The sequence below is a fragment of the Zalophus californianus genome, chromosome 6 (genome assembly GCF_009762305.2).
Source record: "Zalophus californianus isolate mZalCal1 chromosome 6, mZalCal1.pri.v2, whole genome shotgun sequence".
NCBI lineage: Eukaryota > Metazoa > Chordata > Mammalia > Carnivora > Otariidae > Zalophus > Zalophus californianus.
In genome coordinates this window covers 32,428,895-32,450,904 of record NC_045600.1, presented here as the reverse complement: position 1 = coordinate 32,450,904, position 22,010 = coordinate 32,428,895, and the positions used below count along the sequence as shown (strand labels likewise).

Genomic DNA, 22,010 nt, shown 5'->3' with positions numbered 1-22,010 from the left:
GTCAATCCATCAGTCACATCCATTTTCAGAATCCTCTCCTTCTTGATTAACTTTTTCGTATTACTTACCTATTGCTTGTCCATGCCTTTGAGCGAATACACTGCTTAAAAAAAATAATAACATTTGAAAATATTTTTTTTCCTGTCCCAGATAACCATCTGATTCCTCTTTAATTTTCTTTATATCTACGGTCAACCTTAGAGTTTTTCTTCAGGGATGAGAGAAGTCTCTTCTATTTATCTGGAATCTACTACCTATTTTAAATAATTATTATCTGATGAGACATGAGGTCTAAGGTTACCTGTGTATAAATCACCTCCTATTCAGGGACATGTGACCAGCACAATAGCACAGACTGTATCCTGTGGTCTGCCATCATTTACCACTGCTTAAAACAAGATAAGCCAGAGAAGCCAAGATGGCAGCTGGGTAACAGAAAAATGTGCAGTGGAAAACTCCATATCTATAAGTTCCATCCTTTCCACAATTTATGATATGCTGGGACAAAATTACTCCCTACGCTCAGGAGAGGGTCTGAGTTTTATGGTTAAATCCAAGTGTGTGTGTGTGTGTGTGTGTGTGTGTGTGTGTGTGTGTGTGTTGGGGAGGGGTTTCTGTGTTTTAATAAAAGATAGTGAGGTCTTTTTAGGTTCTGATGTTGATTTTCGTAACCATGCTTCTAAACTAAGAAGCCCATACAAGCAGCTAAGAGAGTAGAACTTCCAGCCACAGAGGATGGATGATACCCCAGCAGACTGAGGAATAAGGAGACAAACTTCATTTTGTTTTTAAATACAATATATAGATAAATGAGGCTAGAAGCAAAATAACTTGTTTCTAAGTTAAGTCACAAAGAGAACATGCCCTCAAGATAGCTGTAGACCAGAGATAGAATAAGTCATTGAAATCTTCAAAGGTAGAGCCCAGGAAAGAAATGTCAATGAATAAGTGGCTACCAGAGTTTAGGGGGTAGATCCAAGGCCCAACCAGAAATCCTGGCTCCTTCGGGGACCACATTGGAACCAAGGAAAATAGCTTGTACTTTGACATGATGATACAAAGTTCAGGTAAATTAGCAAAAAAAAAAAAAAAAAAAAAAAAAAAAAAAAATCTTGTGGTCATTAGAAGGTCAACTCCTTGAGGATAGGAATCTTTGTCTCTTTTGTTCACTATCGGATCATCAGAACCTACAATAGTGCCTGGTGTAGTAGTTACTCAATAAATATTTGGTGACTGAATGAGGCACCTATAGCTGCAAAGTGAAGGCAATCACTTTGAATTATTTAAAGCTTTAGATGTGTATTTACCTTAAGGAAGCATGAAACCACTACTGTGATTTTTCTCACCAGACATAATCATATATGCTTTAAAATGATAATATATATAATATAAATGATAATAAACATTAGATAAATGATAAATAACATTAGGCAGTGCAGGGAAAGTGTCAGAAGGGAAAGCACAGGAGCCTAGTAACTCTGCCTTTGAAGGGGAGATCTCCCCCATTGACACCAGCGTGGTAACTAAAGCCATTGAGTCTGATATACAATAGGGGCCTACTATCTACTAGGTTCTGTGCTCAGCAGATGCTAAGAGTACAGAGGCAGAAGCTACAGTCCCTGCTCTTTATGCAGCTCACAGTCAGGTGGGAGGAAGTGCAATGGATGAGCAAGCAAAGTGTGCTACAATGGCTCTGGATGGAGGGTGTTGCTGGGAAGCTCACAGGAGTCCTGGTTTGGGGATGGGAGTTCTCTAGGAAGGCTTTCCCGTGAGGAGACCCTTGAGCTGTATCTTGAAGGATCAGTAGCAGTTCCCAAGAGGAGAAAGAGGACGGGAAGGTGCTCCTGGCCTCGAGAAAAGCACATGTAATGGGCTAGAGTGTGCCACGCTCTGGGGCACCACAGGACAGTTGAGGGAGGGGTACTATGGCTGGCATGGAAGAGGTCTGTCTGTCGAGATAGGCAGGGGCCAGGTTGTGAAAGGCGCTCCTCGTTATGCTCAGTCACTTTGAATTCTTTCCTGAGGATGTGGGGGAGCCACTGAAACAGGCAAGAAATGGGATGATTTTGTGGTTCAAAGAGATTTCTCAGGGAGTGATGTACAGGTTAGAGGGAATGGGGATGAAACTAGAGAACTTGGATTTTGATCTCTTTGAGGGTATCACCTTTGGGTGGGAATGGCTTTAAATTTCTCAAGGTAATGGGAACTTTATAATAAGCTTTAACCATTCTGAAGTCTGGGTGGCCAGGTCTGGCTTTGGTTTCCCACCTCTTCAACCTGGGAGAGATTTCTTGGGTGCATTTGGGCACCTAAATAGTGTCAGGTGAGCCTTCCCTTTATCAAGGCACCTTATAGTTAGACATGGCCTATCTGTACTTCTTAGCTAGGTGGTGAGAGAAAATAGCAAATGATTTAAATGGCCCTATGGAAATTAATATCTGTTTTGCATTCCTTTTGCTAGTGAGAATGAGTGTCCAGTATGTGTCAGACATTGTACCGAGCATGAAAATTCTCAACAGCTTTGTGGGGTTCAATTATTATCTCCACTTCAGAAACAGAGAAACTGAAGCATGGAACATTTACATAAGCTGCTGATGGTCAGCTAACCAGTGACTAGCTGGGATTCAAACCCAGACAGTCTGGCTCCAGAGTCTGTGCTCTCGACCAGTACGTTATACTCAGTTCTACAAGATGATCATACAACTACCTCATTGAGCTTAGGATCACATATTTCGGCCTGCCATTGCCAGAGTTGAGAGGGTCCCAGGCTAGGTGATATGATAATTGTGGCCATTTCTTTGTAGGCACCCTGAAGTCTCTTTACAGAGAGACATTAGAGAAGAGGTGTTTTTAAACAGTAGACAAGGCACTGCTTTTGGAATGAGGAGACCTGTGTTCAAGGGCCAGCTCTGCCACAAACCATCTGTGTTACTTTGAGCAAGTCACTTCACTTCTCCGGGCCTCGGTTCCCTCAGCCACATATGCACGGTGTTGCATTAGGTGATGTCTTGTGAAGTTTGCTTCTTCAAAGGCCAGACTTATATTTTCTTTTTCAAGTTTCAGACAAGCTTCTCTGTTTCTCCTTTAAAGATGAACAAAGCAAACCCCAGGCTGGACCAAACCCCCTATGAGCATTTTGGCACATCCCTTTGTCACTGTTATTATTACACTGGTTATGTAGAGCAGTCTTCACATTTTTTTGAATCTACAACCCAGTTGTCTTGGAGCACACTGCCCAAAATATATAAAACTGCTGTCTGTAAAATATAGAGCTACTATGCTATTAGGTTATATAAAACACACCAGAAATAGAGGTTTTAAAAAAAGGAAATAGATGCTAATACTTTCTTCCCACATCCCAGTGAGTCATCATATGTATGCCTGCCACTGATGTCATGGGGACAGTTCAAATTTCTCCCTTCCTTGTTCTCATTGCAAAGCTCTTTACTGTCCCCAAAAGAATGAGACTGAGCCCAAAACTTGAGCATTGGCTCCATTCTTTCGATTGTTCATTCATTCATGTATGAAGCATCCATCATGTAAAAAGCTTGCTGGGTGTTCTGGGGTAACAAGAACAATATCAGGCTTGGCCTCTGCCCTCTAGAACATAAAGGCTAATTCTGATTTTTGTCAGCCTTATCTTGGAATCCTAGAATTCCTGCATGCTGTAATGAAGCCAAACCTTACATCTAAACGGGTTGTATGTGTTGCACTACAATGGACAGGACGGGAAAAGATAAGAAAAGAGGGAAAGGCCAGAATATGAGGTCCACACACACGAGACAGTGAAAGTCACACTGAGCACAGCACTCAGTGAGTTGCCAGGATGAGGGCGGCAGATTCTCAATGTCCGGGGCAATCATGGAAAGGAGAGACTATCACGATCTTTTGGTGGCGTGGGCCACCATCTTAGGATATTAGGACACAGTGAAGATGGACTCCCTGACCAGTCTGTCCTGAATCACAATGTATGTAGGGTCCTGTATATCAGCCAACGGACAACCTCCATCACTCATGAAGGTGCAGGCTGTAAATCAGCCACATGCTTCACTGAGAACTCGCCAGGCTGGCCAAGGTAGCTCTGTGTAGCTTAGCACCTGTGGTGGGTGACTGTTTTTCTTGGCCAGCTATTTCACAAGCACCAGATCGGATAAACTGCGCTTGGTTCCTATGCTCACTGCAGACACAAACAATTAAGCACATCCTGCTGGAATAGTCATGTTAGGGAACCTGGCTTTCCTGTGCTGATCATCTGTTTTTCCTGCCCCTCAGGGTCAGAGTTTGGAGAAGCCATTGAGGCAACCTTGAGAAAGCTGTTAACCCTTAAAAGGCGTTTAGCTGTTCACTAAATATATTCAAAAATGGTTTGCAGCCAAAGCCTTACCATGTATGGCAGTTTTCAATAATTATCAAAATCATGATTTCATTCATTTTACCCTCTATTCAGGGATGGCTTAGAGAAGTCGGAGATTGCAACTGATGGATCCTTTTCTGGTTTGATAAACAAGTTGCTCTCTCAGGTTGAGGTAGTCACCTGGTACTTCTTCGTTTATTCATCTGTGAAGTGGGGTAGAGTTGCCCAGGCCTCGGTGAAATTCACAAATGAAACCTCATTTAGTTGGGTTTCAAATTTTGTGAGAAATCACTTTCCTTCACGAGAATGCACAGATCAGCTGAGACTAGCATGACTGATTCTAGAAGAAACCCAAGCTGAACAGCTCTCTGAAGGAGTCATCTGAAATGGGTACGCATGACCCAGCCTGGCCTTTGTCCAACTAGCATCAGGCACCACAGCGGGCATGGAGGAACTATGATCTTGATATTTTGCCCTACGGATAAACATTCTTGCAATTCTAAGCGTAGGTGGAATTTGTGATAAGCGTGTATTGGGGAAATCTTTGAAAACATGTAAGTTAGTAATGCTATCTCTTTGGGAAGATGTATGACCTTAGAGACTGAAATGAGATTCCAGGGCAAGGGCCTGGTGGAGAAAGAGCTAGGGGTGTATGTTGATCACTGGAGGACAGCTTACGGAGCGCCAGGCGATGGATTGCGCCATCAGGAAAGGAATCTAGAAAGGTGAGGAGACTCGTGAGAAAGAAGGTGACTTCTGTTGACAGGTCACTGTTGTTCAGACTCAGTGAGGATGAGAAAGGAAAGCCAAAAACCTACATGACAGCTTTGTTTTGGATTGGACAAAAATATTGATTTTTTTTTTTTTTTTCTATCTGGAATTTGACAGGGTCAGTTCACGTCTGGGTTTTCAGCACTTAATACAGGGCCCTTTTGTCTAGGGAGGCGGCTGGACTGGTTTTTCCTCCAGGCAGGTGCACAGAGGGCGTTTATTGTAGCCCGAAACACAAACACTGAGCCCCTAGGCCCCGATCCACACACTCTCCAGCGTGGCTCAAGGAAATAAAGTGAACAATGTCTCTTGCAACAGACGAGCACTGTAAATGCCACTCCTGAATGAAATATTTCTTAAAACTTTGTATCCGTAACTCGATCATCTCTTAAAACTTAATTATATGTCGGGGAAAAGGAAGCCATTGGCTCCTCCAGCTGTCCAGGTTGAACAGGGTGCACAATGGAGCATATCCGATTTGCGGCCTCACTTAGGTAATCAGATTAATATCTCCTGAATTGAATTTACCCTTTTGATACGGAGTCTTTCAGCTGCCTTGTTTCACATCTAGAATTCTGACAAAGCTGTGCAGCCTTTGAGTAATTTCCCTGAAATCTATATGCGGGAAGCCTGTTCTCTTTCGAGCACTTTTTGGGACTTGTACCAATTAAATCTGTTTCTGGCACACTTTTAATGGCATACTTTCCCCTGAGTCAACAACTGCTCCAAAATCTGAGGTCATTTGTTTAATTTAAAAGCAAAGGTTATGAAACAACCATTTCAGGCTTCACCAGCCAAGGCCCTGTGGCTTTGAAAAGGGCGATGAGACAGGGGCAAGGCTAGTAAACTGGATTTCTTAAACACAAAATAAATTAATTACTGTGTTTCTGTTAAATCAGTATCAAACCAGGTCTGTCCACACCCTCTCTGCCAACCTCGCTGTCCCTTTCTCTACAAACACACCCCCTCCTCCTGGGGCTTTCATGCTCAGGATTGAAGTTCACCCTCTTGCTGTTGTTCTTGCAAAATAAACATCTGGACTGGATTTTTGTCAGCTGGAGTTGAGAGAGAACTGTAAATGATGCAGGGATTTTTTTTTTCATCCTTATTAAATGTATTTATAGCCAGTCTGAAGCCAGGAAACATGTTTTTAAATGGCTAGAGCCCTTGATTGGAGGTTCTCAAGGAACATACAGTCGATGGTGTTTTTCCCCTTGCCTTGTTCTAAATAATATAAAGATAGAATTACATAATTCCCCATTTGGGTGGTTGTTGGTTTTTGTTTTTTTGTTTTTTGTTTTGTTTTGTTTTGTTTTTCCCTGAAGGACCCTTCATTGGGACATTTCGTACGTCAGAATTCTTCCATTGTATTAGCTTATCCAATGCGCCTTTCTTTCCATCAGTGAGAGAAAAGGGAATGTAACTGGCAGGGTATTTCTGAATAATTACAGTAATGGAGAATGAGTTTCTGGTTGTTTGAGACATGAACCAATGGCATGGGTATTTTCTTTTGCCAAAAGAACACAACTGGCCTCCTGTTCCTACCTTTTCCATGTAACAACCTCTAAAATCTGAAAGCTGCAAATCTTAAAGAATCCCATTCATTTTCTCATTATTTAAGATAATAAAAGGCTCCACAAGAGGCTTAGGAAAATAATTTATAAAATACTTTGCTGTGCCCTTAGACCTTATTAAATCACAATGCCTTGGGGTTTATATAATTATTTAAGAAACAAAAACCTTCCAGAGGAGGTTGAGTCACATGATGGGTTTTTTTTTTTTTTTTGAGATTCCTTTCACTTCTGTGATTTGAGATGATTCTTTGATTTTCTTTCACTGTCACTTAAAAAAGAAGAAGAAGAAGAAGAAGGCTGTTTGGGAATGAGGTTTATTACCCACAGGCATTTTCTTCTCCAGAGAAGAGACTGTTCTGCTTCCTGCCACCCAAGCCAGTCATTCCTCAGCCGGAACAATAGCGTTTAATGTTCTCCATCTTGCTAAGCATTAGTCTCTGTTGTTATGAAAGTGAATTGAAACCAAATGCACTTTCTATTGGAAAAGTGGCCATTGATCTCAGCTCATGGACAATACTGAGCGAGAGGATGCTCATAAAACAGAGGGGACATCCTTGCTGTCCTATGGAGCACCAGCGATTTCACTGCCGGGCCTCTGAACAGACCTCCAATGCAGCTCTATATTATTTTGTTCCTGCCACTTGAAGATCGGTGTTCCATATTTAGTTCTTAGAAATGTTCACAGATCCTTTAGAGAATTATCTTGCTAATGGACTGGGAAAGCTATTCTTACAGTGAGACCCTTCATTAACTAAGAGGGCATACAAGATAGCTCATGTGCTCCACCAAGAAAGGCAGCTCTGTTTCATCTCTCTGATGGGGAGCGTTTGAGACAGAGCAGCCTCATCGCATGTGGATTTCTGCTGCCCACTTTCCAGTTATTGAAGTAGAAGCCGACTCAGTACCACTGGTCCTGGCTGTGAAAAGAGCACAGAGAGCTCATCACTCATCCACAGCCTCATGATTCAGAGGGCCGTGCATCAGAAAATGGCAGGCCCCAGGGTAAAGAGCATTTATTTTCAGATTGGGAGAAAGGAGAATCACAGAGAGGTAGAGAGATGTAAAAGGCAGAGATGAATCCAGCCGGACATGAAACAACACTGCATCTTCCAAGAGCAGAGAGCCAAACAGTTCCTGCTAGATTTAGCTTTCGTTATATCTGGAGATGAAAATCAGAGGGTGGACGAAGGTGCTGGAGACTAGTTATTGCAGGCCGAGCCATGCGAGGGGCGTGGAGCTCTCTGTCTGGGCTTAGAAACTTCCACAGTATTTTCCTAACAACAACAACAATAATAATGATTGTAATCACTTTTATTAAATCTTCCCAAAGAAGCATCTTTCAGTGCAATATCACTTGTTGTAAAGCATTGCAACTTATAGGAGAGTCAGGATCTCTGCCTGAGAGTTTGTGAGGGAACGGACGGACACAGAGCCTCTGGTGTTGGACACTAACTGGTTCCTCTAGCCAAAAGAAGTGAATACTCATGGGAAATGGTTATTCTAGCTGTGATGCTTTGGGAAATTCAACAGAATGTGGTGACATTATATAAGGAATATCCTTAGACACACCAAGACATTGTATGTAAATCAACTTGACTGTCTATCAGGGGAAACATAATTTGATTAATATGATTTTTTTTGTAATTTTATTTTATTCTTTATTTTGTGTTAGTTTGATAACATTGTCAGGTGTGGACATCTTTCATTTAGATTCCTGTTTTCTATAATTCAAGGCTTTAAAAATGAATTAGTTTTGAATCAGCTGGTTGCCCCGTAGAGGCTCCTGGGGAGACTTGTAAACCTCATGAAGTTGCCCGTGTCTGTCCTATATAAATCTCTTCTTCCTCTGGCAGAAGTTGGGCACAAGTAAGATCAGACATCCTGTTCACTCTAGGATGGAAAGGATCCCATCAAAACTCTGTGGGCGGTTTGCCCCTCAGGCACCCAAGCCTGATTTCCTCTTATCACCCAATGAATTTTTAAATGTTCTACATTTTCATCCTTCATGCTTGTGCTTTTTAGGAAGCACGAAGCCTGTGAATCACATGAAACATCTGAACACAACATATTGGACAACTCCACACTATTGTCAGGACTCCTACAGGTCTGAGTGCCTGAGGTAGGACCAGTCAGGCTGAAGGTGAGGAGGAAGAGGGCAGTCTTTTTAAAAAGCAGATGGCCTTTCTTTTTAAGGAAAGCTAGTTTGTCTAAAACAAAAGAAATTCTACAGAGTGGGGAGCAGCCTTGCTTATTCAAACCAGGTTCTGGCCTTTCCTTTTGCTTTTTCCCTCTTAACTCCTCTGTGAGCCATTTTACTTCCTCTCTCACAGAGTTTTTCAAGACATTACAGTCATGGCACAGCCTCTTCTGTGGAGAAAGTTTGGGCCACATTGTTCCCCTGGCTGGGAGCTCCTGTCTATCATCAGTGTATTGGAGATGTACCCCTTTAGAGTGGCCTTTCTTCCATTCCCTCATACCCCCTCATCTCCCATTTGCCCAGCCCTGTACATCTCATCTTTGTATGCATGAAACTTATTCCCTCCAGAAAGTTTCTGTGTGTGGAGGAATGCAGACTAGGGTGTTGGTTCCATGTCCACTTTGTTAACTGCAGCCCAAATGTAATCTAGTAGAAAAGATCAGACCAACAAAATCAATTTTAGCAGACTACCCCTAGGCAGCTTTGTCTGAAGAGGAAATAATTATTTTTTTAAAAAATGAGACTTAAGCCATTTGGGGAAGCAGGCAATGACTATTTTAAAGGCTCGAAGTTCTAACATATGTCTATGACTTTTTTCCCTCATCTCTTGCAAATAGATAATAGTTGACGTCAAGAGAAAATTCAGGGGAAAAAAGCCTTTTTTTTATTCCCAGGAAATCTGGCCACTGTGTTCTGCAGCCAGTGATAAATGACAATGCCACCAACAGTGACCTAGGACATCCTGAATTCTTGCTCTTATGAAGAGCTTGCATTCTCTTTTCAAAGGGTATCCTGTTCCTATTGCAATCCTCATGCTATCTCAGCTCAAGATCATCTTTCCCCCCTCTGTTATCATACTTAAAATAGCATCAGTGCTGTTTAGAAGACTCTACACATAGATATTGATGTCATGGTGGGGTGTGTTGTGGGGGGCAGCACAAGGGCTGGATGAAAAAAAGAAGTAAGTGGATATTGGCCCCAAACATATTATAATTCAGCAAAGTGACCCATTGAAACTCAGCTCTGTGATTTCAACTCATGTTGTATAAACAATATTATTTTGTCCATTTGTGGGGTTGACTGAGTGCTGTTCATCCACAAAGGCCCCAGTCCATATAGAATAGCAATGCCATGAAGGAGAAATGTGTTTTAAGAAAACAAATGCTGGCAAAAGGCATTACACCCATGGGTAAGTTAGACACAGAGTAGCTGCTTCTGATGAGGAAGACTGAGTCACTTGGTCGGTACTGGCACTACCCAGACAAGCAGGAAGAGCAAAATTGGGTTCCCTGGAGCCTCTAGGTTGCTTTGTAGCCAAGGTAGAACCAATCCACCATTCTGCTTTCCTATTGTCTTCCAGTTGAAAACATGTCATAAACTTAAGTCTAAGGGAAGAAGACTCTTGCTTTGCCTTTGTCCCATCCAGCGATCAAGGCAAAGTTGATAGGAAAGTCAAGTTTTCAGAGACCATGCAGACCCTTCGGTCTTAAACCTGCTGTCATCTGACAGTGGCTGGATCAACAGGTATACCTATCTTTCCCCTTGAACTAAGGCAGTTGGATGTTCAGGAAAAAAAGAAAAAGCCCAACTCTAGAAACCACTTAAATAGTTCTCAAAGCCCAATTAAACTAGAATGTCTGGTTAGCAGTTCCTTCCACAGCATAGGATTTTGCCAGCAGTGTCATGAAGCTGTTACGTTTCTCTTTTTCACTGTCTTACTCTGTTTGATTTGCTTGGCAATGTCCTTTCTATCTGAAGAATTAGTGGAAGATAAAATAGTGCTAAGAGCAATTTGGATAGTACTGAAAATATTAGGAAAGAAATGGAGGGAGGGGCCATTATTAACAAAATAGCCTAGTTATAAGTATTAAGCTTGGAAGAGAAAAATTAAGTCATTGGGGTTATCTATGCAAAATTCCTTTGTTTTACTAACCATAGAGAAAGCCCTTGATTGGGGTGTCTTGAGAAGTCAGAACCTGACATGGTTCCAAGCTCAGTGGTCGCTGCTTTCTTTGACACTGAGTGCCAACTGCCAAATGGCTAGAACTGTTTCAAGGGAAAGGCTAGAACTGTTTCAAAGGAAGGGGAATGATAGGAGTTTTGAGATCTTTGCTGGTTTCTTATTCAAAACATGACTTCAGTTCCAAGCAGCCGATTACAATTGTGATTGCTTATACCTGGTGAATTCTAATCTTCTGTATGGGAACCACACTGCATATGGATGGGGGCCTTCCCATCTGCCTCCTTTGTGAATCTCTTCTTCTTTCAGCGCCTCCAAACTTGGGCCCCAGAGAGGGGTACGGCAGCTGAATGTCATGCTCTTGGGCCTTGGTCCAGACATGCATCTTTCTGGAAGGATGACTGGATCCCATTCTTAAGTCTGAAGTTCCTCTTGATTAGCGGCCCCTTTTGTTTGTTGTTTTTAACGGCATCTCTGTCTTTCATGGGTAGCTTACAGGGATGTGTTTGAGAGCTCCTTCCAGCTGGGAAGTTGCCCAACTCCCACCAGCTGAGTTGGGGGATGGCTTCCCTTTAGTTCCGCTGCTGCTGTGGGCTACAAGCACTGTGCTTCCAGCCCTGGCCACAGTGGCCCTTGTCTGCTGTGCAAATTTGGCTCTGTTCTCAGAGTTTTTATTCTCCAGCCATCTGGGCATTTTGAGCACCCCTCTTATCTTAGTACCTTGGCACTCAGGACCACATGTCATCCTATCATAGAGATGGGAACAAAGGAATCCTTCACTTTGGGCCTGCAATTCCCCTGGAACCATCATAGGTTGAGTGACAGTCGATAAGATTGTGGGGTGGGGATAGGTGTGGAGTGCTATCAATGGTTTTGCTGATAGAAGGCATACGGAATGGTGTGACAATAGGTAGGCGTGTTCAGGACCAGGATCCCTAGCTACTGGTTTCCTCCTTTTTCTGTTGGCTATTTTGAAGTCAGGGAGCAAGGAGCATAAAGACCCCTGTGGCCTCTGATGGTTGTAGCGTCTCCAGGCTTGGCGGCCCAAGCTTAGGGGCTAGCAAGTGCTGTGTGCCAGAGGAGTGAATCACCAGCTTCTAAAATTCCCCCTCCACCTCCTCAACTGCTGATTTGGGTTTGATCTCTTCAGAAATCAGTGTCTAGAAAGCTTAGTCCAAGAGTGCTGACAGCAAGTTCCCTATAATCATTCTGCCTGGAGAAAAAGAAGCATTTGCTCAAAGGACAATTCGCTACCCCGTTTACTGCCCCTCAGCTGTGGGGCTTTCCTTTCCTATCCCTACCCGCAGCCCTCTGACCCCTGTGTACTTATTCAGGTCGCTCGCCCTGTGCAGATCTCTCTTGGAGGTGGTCATTGAGGCACTGGCCAGCCAAAGAAAATGCAGCCAAATGGTGTTAAGTCACTTCCATTTAGACCTTAGTAGTTGGGTGGGGCTGCAGCTTCTTGAAAGGCAGACCTAAAATACTTGCCTCTTTTCAGAGAATTTGATTTCATATTTGGCTGTTGACCACATGGTTACTGGCATTCATTCATATATTGGAAGCCCAAAGCTTCCACATGCTTGATTCTACAGAGCAGTGTAATATTAACAAGACATGTCTTGATTATGGAGCCAAAAATGTGATGCAACCTTATTGCACACCGGAGTGGGTGGGTATATTTATTTATGTTTTAATGGTTGAGGCAGTAGAGACACAGGCACGGTTGGAAATTCATTCAGGATCAGCCAGTGAGTCCAAGTTTTGATCCTTTGGTCTTCATGACAGGCAGTGATGGTCACTTTCCTGTAGAGCATACAACCATTGTAACTGGAACCATGGGTTCTAAATATGACTCCCTCTCCCCACCTACTAACACCACCATCCAGCTGCTGGAACCCACTCAGTTTTCTGTAGAACACCAGCTAATGACACTTTGTGTGGGTTCCCCCAGAAGGCCTTTCCATCTTTGTCTCATTTTATTTATTTTTTTTTCATCTTTGTCTCATTTTAGGTGTGCATTTCAACCAAGAAGATAACTCTTCATATGCAAAATGAACTCTCTCTGGTTTTCACAGTTTCTTTCCATGAATCACCCACTGTCAGCCCCCAGTCCTCTGTCTGGCAAACTTAGAAGAGATGATGGAGTAACAGACTGATTGTTGCTCCCATTGCACATGAATGATGCACTGACCTTTTATATAATCGGTAAATGAGTGCAGAAGAGTGCATATTCTCTGGCACGAGCTGGCTCTACCACATGGTTTAAAGTAAATAGCCATTTTATTTCACATTAGGAGGAGAAACTTGGAGTAGCTTGGCAGCAGATCTGTGGTCGGGCAATTAATCTAAAAACTATAGCTTTCTTCTACATAGGAGATTACATACCCATCTTTGGTCAGATCAAAGTGAGCCTCTTGGACTATCTGATCTTTGCAAAAAGCCCCATGTTGGGCCAGCACATCAGTCTTAGCATGGATTGCTCCTTGTGTTTAAAAAAAAAAAAGACCATTTTAGTGTGTTTAAATAATTTGGTCTGCCAGCTTTTGTAGTTCTTTAGACCCAGAGTAAAACTTTAGTTTTATTTATGCTGACTTTATATCAATTTTCTACTGCTAAAACAAGTCACTAGAGTTTGAAGAAAAGTGAATATTTACTGGGACTTCTCTGAATGAGAACAGAGTATTGCTCGGCATTTTCTTTAGGACATTAACAAATAGAGTTTATATAATCTCTCATTCACTTTCTTCATATCTCATTGAGATAGTTTAGATACTGGTGCCAAAAACGAAAAGAACCAAAGTATTAAGTTCAATGTGAATGGATTATAAGGAAGAATGCAGACATCTGTGTGATCTGAATTACCAAGGTGCTGCTTACAGCTTGTATATTTTGTGACTTCTGCATTTCACCTATCCATGGGGGTCTGAGCAGTGTATGACTTGGGCCAGGGTGCAACAGGCCCATGGTCAGGTTGAACTGGACAAATTACCATATGTCATATGTACCAAACTGGCCCTAATTATGTACCAGTCAAGGAAGTGTTTTTTTTTTCTTTTAAAGATTTTATTTATTTGAGAGAGAGAGAGAATGAGAGACAGAGAGCACGAGAGGGAAGAGGGTCAGAGGGAGAAGCAGACTCCCTGCTGAGCAGGGAGCCCGATGTGGGACTCGATCCTGGGACTCCAGGATCATGACCTGAGCCAAAGTCAGTTGCTTAACCAACTGAGCCACGCAGGTGCCCCAAGGAAGTGTTTTTTAAATCATGGGGAGCCACTAGTGAAAATCCATTGGTGCTTTGATGGTGGCCTTTGTAGATACTTTTATAATTTGAAACCATTTCTATGGCAGGCCCAGGGAGAGGTCTTTCTTCAGCCAACATGCAACATTAGGCAGAAGAAAGGAGGCCTTTCTGGCTGATTTGACCAGTGGGTGGGCCCTCTTCCACATGTTTCTAATTAGGGATGCAAAAGAGAGTAGATATTCCATGGTGACTCTCCTTTCCTTCTCGCTATGAGATAGAACAACAGTGCCTTTGTGGTGACCTCTGCAGAGCTGTTTACATTTGGTGACCTGACCGAGCACTTCTGCCAGCGTGGATGCACCTCCTGGCTAACAAGGAACAGCCACGCTATCTGTTAGGATGCTAGACCCTGGAGGGCAAAATGAAAAATAAGATGTTGTCCTTCTTGTTGAATAGTCTAAGTTAATTTTTTTACAGATTTATTAAGGTATAATTTACATAATATAAATCCACTCATTGTAAGTATATAATTCAATGATTTTTAGTAAATGTAGAGAATTATATCACCATCACCACAATCCAATTTTACAACTTTCATTGGAGTTATCTTGAAAATGCCAAATAATCATAATTGGAATTCAGGTCATGTTGAAGTGCAAAATAAATTTTTGAGGCTATCTTGGGCTAGGGAAGAAGGCCACCCAACAAGTCACTGGAGACAACTAAGTCTCGAGTTTCTCAAAGTACGTGAAGCCTTGAGATTAGCATTTGTATTTCAGAAGACTTTTCCATATTTTTGCTCATCAAATGGTATGACCTACTTGAAAGAACTGAGAAACTGTTTTCTATAGAACCTACCTCACATATCAATATCAATGAGTGTTTCTTGATTATAAAGAGAAGGTGCAGAAGATGAGAATGTGTGGATTCTTCCCTCAAAAAACCCATAACCCACTTTAACATCTCATCAAAGATTTATTTACGTGCCCTCTCATTTTCAGATATTATGTTAGGCACTGCAGACACACAGATGAGTGAAACAAGGTCCCTTACCTTGAAAGTTTAGAGTCTAGTGGCTCATAGGTAATATGATAGTTTCAACATGATGTTGTAAGTTCTGTGATAGAGACAAGTGCTGCATTGTATCAGAAAGGTCATCAAAGCAAAGATTAGGACTAGAGAGGATGTTACTAAGAAATAAAAGACATGGTTAATAATTGCATCAATCCTGCTGACATACAGTGAGCACCTGTCCTTTGCTCCATTTGAACGAGGCTCTGTGAGATCTGGTCCCTGATTGGTGGGGGAAACAAGTCTACTGCTACTTCCAATTATACGTGATAACTGCGTATGGGTGGAAAAAGCAAAATGCACCAGGAATTTAGAGGCAAAAGAGAAACCATCTCAAGAAGTCTTTTTAGAAGAAGTAGCCCACAAGTTACTTCAAAAGCTCAAAAACTCAAAAGTTGAAATTTGACAAAAAGGTAGGATTTCAGCAGGCATGGGCAAGCTTTGGGAAGTGGTTCAGAAGAAAGATGTGAGCAAAGGCTCAGGGGTGGGAGAGCTATGTTCTGAAAATAGTGAGTCATCCAAGATGGGTTGATGCATGTGTCATACAATATACACTATTTCTGATATCTGGGTTAGAAACAGGGAAATCAAGTAAATCACATGCTCTCACTTCCCTTGGCTGTATCAAGGAAGGCTTCCTAGAGAGGCAGTTCATTCCACTCTGTCCCTTATGTAGCTTTATGCCAAGATGATATGATGATTAGTTTCCTTCTTCAGTTTCTTCTTTTATGATTCACCATTAAGCCACCACCTACTGGGTGGTACCATCAAAGCACTAGTGGATTTTCACTAGTGGTTCCCCATGATTTAAAAAGCACTTCTTTGACCAGGACATTTTGGGGCCAGGTTGGTGAGCTGGAACCAGTTCCATTTGTTTGTCCAGTTCAACCTGGCCATAGGCCTGTTGTACTCTGGCCCAGAAGTTTAATGTAATACTTACAAGATGACTAAAAAAACAGCTCCTTGAAACTTTGGCTGCTAACTTTTGAAGGGGTAATTGCTGTACCTGAGTAGACTTAGGAAGTGAATTAGAGGTTTGGGAAGAGAAAGAAGAGTGGTATCATTTGCTTAAAATTCCCAGGACTCCGTGAGGTAAACCTACCTCTAAATTTAGATTGCCAAGGACCTTGAACCTGGGGTTGCTTGGGGATATTTTGGAAAGTAAGGAATATTGTTGGCATTCACTCAGGAAGGAAAGAACTCAGCTGGTTTTGATATAACCAAGGAAGAGGGAGTTTTGCATTTGTTTGTTTGCATGGGCGGTCCACCTACTGTGTGGCCGTCTTCACAACATGGCCGACCTCTCTCCCTGAGGTCAGTGTGAATAGCCAGGCTGTAGCTGTAGCTAGAAACAATGACCAGCACTGCTGGGCCTTGCCCTTTAGGCCCCAAAGGTTAATTTCATAGTCTTTTGTGGCATTGAGCCTGCCAAGGAAAATGGTGCTTCATTTGGGGAAATATAATTTGTGTGTGTATTATTTTTTTCATGAAGAATAAAGAGGAGAGATTTTTGGAAGAATTTAGCTTATTGGCCTTGCTAGACAAGCTAAAGCAGCAAGAGGTCAGTGCTCTTACAAGCATCACGTCTCAAACGTCTGTCTACTAATTATTACTTACATGTCATCTGAGGGGAAGTCCCCTCCCATTGTTATTTTTTTGCTTTAGACTGAGATATTTAAAAAAAAAATCCCTGATTGGAGAAATGATATTATTATTTTTTTAAAGTCTGTAAATTTAGTACTGTATTTGCTTAGAAGTAAAAGCCCTAGAAACTGTGGGACTTTTTTTTTTTTTTCTCTTTTGGTATTTTCCAATGCATTACTAATTATGGAGGGGAGGTGACTTTGCTTTGCTGCTCTCTGGGTTAGAAAGTGTAGCTTCTTGGCTGCTGATGAGGGTTGCCAGATAAAATGCAGGATGCTCAGTAAATTTGCATTTTGAATAAACAAATAATTTTTTAGTATGAGTTCATTGTGCATATTGTACTGGGACACATTTATACTAAAAAAGATTCATTCTTTATCAGAAATTTAAATTTAATTGGGCATCTTGTAGTTTTAGTTGCTAAATCTGGTGACCCTAACTTACTTCTATAATAAAAAAGGCTGCCCAAGAAGCCTGGGAGTTTTTATGATTACTGAAGGTCACTATCAGTTTTGAACCCAGGCAGAACAATCTAGGAGATAAAACTGAAAATAGAATCAGATTAGTCATACAAAGGTGAAGGGGGTCCTTTCCCATTTCTTTATCTTTGTGTAGCTAACCCTGAGGATCCCTTTCTATTGAGAGTGACCCTCCTAGCTCTAGTGTAGCTCAAAGTCATATTTTGTAAAACACTTGGATGACTTCTTTGTTCTGGCTCTAATTCAGATGATTAGGTCAGAACTGGGGCTCCGTTTTAAATCCAAAGTACTTGGCCTCCATAGGGTAGCTTTGGACCTTCTTGAATTCTTGCTTCTATAAAGTTCCTATCTAGCCTAATGATGTGGGCTCAGCCTAGGCATGTGTCTGAGAAGAATAGCCATCATGTATTGATTGCCTAAATGCACCACTGCCCTACCTTCATTACCTACATGAGTTCATGTTGCCCAACAACCCTATGAGACATGCATGTTATCTTTATTTTATCAATGAAGAAATGAAGGCCCAAAGAGATTGGGTAGCATGCTGTAGTTCACAGAGCCATGGAAAGGCAGGCTTGGGATTAGCATTCAGTTCCCTCTGACTCCAAAACCCCTTTGCTTAATCTCTGTGTTACCACCCATGGTACCCTTAGATTCCCCACTCTTCTACTCCCTCCTGAGCCCCCAGTTTGACTTGATATTGGAGTCGTCCCTTTCTCTCCTTGTTCCTTACTAGCTGGAATTGATAGAGCACTTTCCCATCTGAAATTGGCCCTAAGTAATCTTTGTTCATGTGTGTCGTGCAGCAATTGCAATAGACACAGAAATTTGGACATGGGAAGATGTTAACTTTGGATGTTTCCTATTTTATATGAAAATGATTAAACCAATGGGGGGGAAAAAAGCCCAGGAACTTTATTACCACATTTTAAAATGTGTCATCATTTTAATATCTTTAAAGAGCCTGAAGAGACTTTTAAGCATTAGACTGTAAATAGCTAACAGCTCCAAGATGGGCTTACATAGGAATCACATGATTGCTCCAAAATGGCCATTTGTCTACATTCCGCAGGGCTACTGTAGTGCTCAGCCAACTGTTGTGACAAAGACAGAGACCCCTCTTCCCCACTGGTTCCTCCCTCTTGGCTTTCCTCTTGGTAAAGAAGTGGCAAAGATCCACAGCCCCTCACCATTTTCTTTTTGAATCAACACTTGCTCCTCCTGGTTCACTCGTTATACAAAATGATTTATCAGCATTTTGAGCTTGTCAAGTAAAGCTTTACTTGTTCCAGCTGGGAAATTTCATGAAGTTAGCCATTCCATTCCCATCATGTGCTGTGGCCACAGTTGTTAAGTGTAAAATATCTCTATGGGTGTGGTCTACCAAACATCCTAATGGCATTTCTCAAACTGTGTGTGATGGACCCAAGGGTTTGGAAGAATGTCTTTCCTAGGATCAAGCTGGAATATTGCCTCTAGTGCGAAGTTATCCCAGCCTCTCTCCTCTGACTTCCAACACGCCTCTCATCTTCCTACCCATCGTGCACAGGCCTCCTTTCCGCTCCTCGGCTCTCTCTTCAGCTGGCTCCATGTCCCCATCACACTCCATTTCTCCTACTTCCTGCTTCACCACACTCCTCAAAGTTTCTAAATTCAAGTCATTCTGATTCTAAAAGGGAATTTAAAACAAAAAAATGGTAAACTAGGAAAACAGCAGAGGTGGGGGCATACCGTTAGACTCTTCCTCGGGCCTCCATGTCTGAGAAAAATAATCTTGTTCTCTTCTCCAAGAGGAGGGCAGCTCCAGCCGCTCCCCACTCCTCACATTTCTCTGCCCTTTTGGAACCCCTCTCCCCACTGCCAGTCTAACTTCATCAACTCATACACTTGGTAAACTTGTACATTTTTTATCTCCCTCCTTTTGGGTGATGGAATGCTGTTGCCAACAAGGCTTTCAGGAACAATTCAGTAAGTGATAGTCTTAGAAGATTTTAGAAGAAGCTCTGGAAAGACATTATTGATTAGTCCCTGCCCTTGGTATTTCATTGCCTCTGAGAGGCTCAGAAAACAGAAGCATTTGGTCCATAATCTGCTCTTCCATGGGAGCAAGAGAGACAGCTAGACTCTGAGCAAGTCATTTAAACCCTGTATTTTTGTTTTCCCATTTGTAAATAGGGCAAAGAAAAAAAAATCATCCTGACTTTGTAGCATTTGTTGTGAGAATTCAGTGAGTTAATATTTATAGATCACTTAGAACAGTGCTTAGCATATAGTAAGCATGATATAAATAAATAAATATAATGAAGCAAAAAAAAAAAAATCGTAATGTCCTTCTTTTGATCCATGTCTGAATAACTATATTCAGCTTCTGTCTGATACCTTAAAGGTCCAAAATAAATCCAAGTGGCAGTTTGCAAGGACTGCACGATAACACATTCCATAATTTCACTCAAGGACTTTGACAATCTGGTCTTATTATACCTCTTCTCACCTGTATTTTAGCCAGACTGATTATTTCCCATTCTAACTCATTCAGATTCCCTTCCCCTTCCCCTTCCCTCCCCTGTATCCACTTGCCCTTGCTGCCCTTACCTCATACTGGCTGTCAGCCTGTGTGGCCAAGGTGTTACTGGACATCGATTTAAGGCAAAGCCTTTTTCCTCTTCTAGATTGTAAGCTTCTGTGGGGGGAATGAGGGCCACATTTCTGATGGTTGTGTATCCTTCTTCATGCCCTGTGCATAAATGGTACTCTACCAATGTGTTTTGATCGGCTCATTTGAGCTTTTGCAGATTAGGAAATTGTTGGCCTAGAGCCAAGTGGCACTTCGTAAAATCTTCCCTCTAGGCCTCATCGATGTATTCTGTTGAAAGCTCAGTGTCTCCCTGCTTTGTGATAGATTGATGGGAGCCCCCAGTACAGGCCAGGGCAGATGAAGGCACTGTGAAGTTCTGGGGGGGAGGGTGTGTGCAGGGGCAGAGGGGGCTTGGTCCTGTGCTGGGACTCCAACTCGGGCTGAAAGGAGGTGTGCCTGTAAGCGGAAGGCCGTAGGCATTGGCTTTGCACGATTACCAGGAACATTTTTAATTAGCACCTTGGGAAAAAGGGTTAAAAAGGGACAGTTAAAATATACTTTTTTATCATACAAAGTGCTGCCTCTGAAAATGTTCTAGCTTTGCAGGCCTAGTGGGTAAAGGACTAAACACAGAGCTGGAAAAAAGCACAGCTCACTGCTGAAAGGAGTGCGGGGTGAAGGAAGATGGAGAACTTGGCAGACCCCTCAGTGGCGCACTCTCTAAAATGGGGCAGCGGTGTGCTGCCATTCATACCCTGGGCAAGTTTTGGTAGGTGGATAAATAAAATTACATGGGAAAAACTGTTTTCCAAAGTAAATTCTCATATGTTAGAGATACAATTGGCAAAGACAGCAGAAGAATTAAAAAAAAATACTATGTGTTTTTTCCCCACTTGTGGGTAGTGTTTGATGTTTGGAGATGTATGGTTTTAGTAGCCTTGACCAGTAGATGTGGCAACTGTGAGGATTTCAAAAGGGGAAGCAAGAATACAGAGAGGAAGACCATCTATTGTTTCTCGGGGCTCGTCTTCCCAGCAGCACTCTGCCCAGAAGCTGTCCCTCCTCCAAGGAGAGCCCAGGGACAAGACAAATGGGCCTTCCTCACCCAAAGACAGGAATACCCAGGGAGACCATGGGCTCTGGGAGCGGGAACAGACGGGAGGGCGAAATGTTCGTGGACACTGTCACTTGCTAAGGGGCCGGCCAGCCAGTCAGCCTGTGGCAGCTGAGCTTTGCTGCCTGTGCAGCCGAGGGCAGGGTCCCTTAGAGGCCCAAAGATGTGGGCATTCGTTTCTTCATGTCTCCATTCTGCAGCAAACCTTTACTGAGTGCTTATTATGTGCCAGGTCCTGGGCTGAGCCCGGACTTGTGACCTCACTGGGCCTTGAGTCCGAGGCCTTGACCGTGAAGGGTGGCGTTCCTTAGAGAACTGGGAGACCTGCCAGAGAGGAGGCACAGTGCAAACAAAAAAGCCCTGGAGAAACCGAGCCCCACAGCAGAGGAAGTGATGTACCAATGCTCTGCCTCCAGAGAGCGGAAGCGGGAGCAAGGACAGTCTTCTGAGAGTCCGAGCTTGACCTTGGACCGTGACATTCAGATTCTAAGAGAACATGCAGGAGTTCAGAGACCCTGCTGACTGGGACGTGCCGTTGGGAGTCCTCAGAAGCTACCAAGCCAGGGGCGCCTGGTGGCTCAGTCATTAAGCTTCTGCCTTCGGCTCAGGTCATGATCCCAGGGTCCTGGGATTGAGCCCCGCATCGGGCTCCCTGCTCCGCAGGAAGCCTGCTTCTCCCGCTCCCTCTGCCGGCCGCTCCCCCTGCTTATGCTCTCTCTCTCTGTCATATAAATAAATAAAATCTTTTAAAAAAGAAGCTGCAAAGCCAGCCGGGAGCGGCAGGAAAAGCAGCTGAGAGAAGGGGCTAGCACAGGCACCTGCAGTCACCAGCAGCCATGAGAGTTTACTAACCTCCTAGAGGGCCATAAATAAAACCACACCCATAGTCGTACACACCATCACTCATTTTATCAGTGCCCAACCTATCAGCAAATTATATGTAGTTTACTTACAGTGCTATTTGAGTGGATCTCAAATAATCTCTTGTTTTCCACACCCATAGTCGTACACACCATCACTCATTTTATCA

At 42.8% G+C, this 22,010-nt stretch overlaps 1 protein-coding gene and 1 long non-coding RNA gene across 7 annotated transcripts in view; one reads left to right on the top strand and one right to left on the bottom strand.

Annotated features, from left to right (window-relative positions):
- RAD51B (RAD51 paralog B) overlaps window positions 1-22,010 on the top strand; it is a 635,945-nt gene that overhangs the window by 422,786 nt on the left and 191,149 nt on the right. The gene's annotated exons all lie outside the window — the stretch shown is intronic.
- Window positions 12,518-20,020, bottom strand: LOC113908636. The gene is made up of 3 exons (XR_003515559.2): window positions 19,884-20,020; window positions 18,828-18,960; window positions 12,518-12,659 (listed from the first exon to the last, which is right to left on the bottom strand). It is a non-coding gene; the product is annotated as an uncharacterized LOC113908636 (long non-coding RNA).